Raw genomic sequence first — 2,794 nt, 5'->3', positions numbered from 1 at the left:
TCCTCTGATGAAAACAAGACCCTTCCCGTGTAAAACCGATTTCGTATGCAGTGCTGTCGTGATTGTGACAAGTCCTCAGATGATTTCGGAGTTTCCTGGTGACTGAATCGTTTGCTTTCATTTCTTATGAAGTCCCCAGCCATCTTTTGCAGTTTTCGATTGGTAACCGGGTTGTCTGGTAGTCGAATTAGTAGATCCCAAAACAGATTGCTTGCTTCTGCCATCCTGATGCCTGTATCGAAGTATGAGATCTGAAAAAGCGGGGGTCTAACAATACCACCTAACAAGTCGATTAGCAATCTGTATGGATAATCTCCGAAACACTCTACTAGAGAATCAACTAGAAAGTCAGACTCAATCTAGAATATAGTGTCTCAAGGAGCGAATATCTTTATCTCTCAATTTGATTGTTAATCAAGCAAATAGAAATCTGGGAGTCTAATCAAAGAGAGATAATAACTTGGAGGGTATCAAAAACCAATATCCAAGTGTTAATCAATGAGATCAACAATAACAAGATTGGATCTCTAATTGATTAAGCTTCAACGCATAACCTGTATTATTTCAATTACATAAACAAATATAATGCGGAAAAGAAATAACACAGACACCAGAAATTTTGCTAACGAGTAAACCGCAAATGCAGAAAAACCCCGAGACCTCGTCCAGATTAGATACACACTGTATTAAGCCGCTACAGACACTAGCCTACTACCAATTAACTTTGGACTGATCTATAGTTTAACCACTACCAGTTTCCCACTAATAAAAGGTAAAGTTTCACCTCTACGCCTCTGATCCCAGCAGGATACTACGTACTCGATTCCCTTTGCTGATCTGACCCACTACAAAGAGTTTCTACGTCCCAAAAACGCAGGTTTGATAATAAACAAATAAGTCTCACACAGAAAAGTCTATCAAAGGATAAATCTATCTCCCACAGATAAACCCTAGGTTTTGATATAATCAAGGTAGCACAGGAACCAATCAATTTATCCGGTCTTATATTCCCGAAGAACAGCCTAGATAAATCGATCACCTCTCAATACTCAATTCCTGAATACACAATAAGAATACTTAAGATTCACGAACAGTGAGACGAAGATGTTCATAAATACTTTTTCTTACCTATCGGAGAAACTAGTTCTCGAACCAATCAGAAACGTTGTATTCTTAACGATAGAAAAGTCAGATCAGATCACACAACTACGATAAAAGTAGTATCGGTCTGGCTTCACAATCCCAATGAAGTCTTTTAGTCGTTAACCCGAATTTTAAGAAGAAACTCAAGGGTTCATGGATATCGACTCTAGCTTAGATAAAACTACTATCACACAAGAATGGCGTGTGGGGATTAGTATTTCTCTTCACGGACGTCTCTTCTTTATAGCCTCTCAAATCTGGGTTTTTACTTAAGAATAAAGTAAACTTTATTCACCGCTGATTTAGATCCAAGCCAATATCTCTCAACCGTTATATCGAAAGACAAAGCTTGTCAAACACACTTGTAGACGTTTTCCAGGTTCGTGAAAACCGGCCCAAACGTTCACAAACATGTTGGTTCAATATAGCAACCAAAAGGCAACCATATGAGCTCCTCATATTAACCAGGTTCCTCATTCATCATAACTAGTTCACTTGACTCAAACGAACTAGTTTGAGAGTCATTCAATTTCTATGAGATCTTATGTAACTACACAAGACACAATTGAACTCGAAATGATGTCGATTCGATTGAATCTGCTCAATGAACATTATAGCCACGATTTGAATTAAGCATTCCTTAGTAATTTAATTTTTATGTTCAGAGATCATCATCTTAGATTACAACCACTTAAGTTCACAAACAAGTTCGCGGACTTAAGCTTTCGGTTTGAGTTTTCCAAAACTCAGCAGAAATTCTCGGGTTGAGAACTTCCTCCAATTCGCGGACTAGGTCTGTGTACTGGGTTCGCGGACTTGCGCCACACAAAAGAGCTTCGGAAATCCAAGCAGAAATTGTCGGGTTTGAGAACTTCCGGCAGTTCGTGGACTGGGTTCGCGGACTTGGCAAGCCAATTCCAAAATCCTACCGAATACACTTGCTCGACAAACTACAAAGAACTTCGGATCAAGGTTTATGTAATGTACTCTCATTTCAATCATTGAGAATTTCTCTTAGAACGATATCCCCACCGTTATTCACATATTGTCTTCACGTCGGAGCAATTCTCAACTATGCGATTGGAAGATGAAGATAAACTTGGCTAAAGCGAAAAGCTTTACCAACACACGTATTTCGAGAAACAGATAAGCATTGAATACTTAGCTCGAAATATTATTGTGTTTTATCTAGTCTATAAAGCATACGACTTTGTCTCATAAGAATTAGGAGATAGAATAGATAGACTTTTGAGTGACAGATAAGTTCAAGTCTTCACAAACCTTTTTGCTGATGAATTTCCACGATTCCTTGCTGTAGATCTTCGTCGTTGTCATTGAATTCCCATGAAGTCCTTGAGCTCACCTCCATTGTTCCTATCCTAGTCCGAGACTTTCTAATAGGCTAGATATCAAGACTATATAGTTTTAATCACTAACATTGACAAACATGCTTGATATAGCAACGCATGCGAGTTTGACCGAGCTATGCTCTAACAATCTCCCGCTTTGTCAATTTTAGTGACAAAACTATTAATACATATGGAATACAAAAAAGATAAAACTTTGGTGGCTCTTATTCCATAGTATGATCTTCAACGTTCCTCGAAATCTTCGTCCTTTACAAGTACTCCAATGAACCCAAAGGTTGTAA

This window comes from Papaver somniferum, unplaced genomic scaffold, assembly GCF_003573695.1.
Source record: "Papaver somniferum cultivar HN1 unplaced genomic scaffold, ASM357369v1 unplaced-scaffold_45, whole genome shotgun sequence".
In the NCBI taxonomy this organism is placed as follows: Eukaryota; Viridiplantae; Streptophyta; class Magnoliopsida; order Ranunculales; family Papaveraceae; genus Papaver; species Papaver somniferum.
This window is presented reverse-complemented; position numbering follows the sequence as displayed.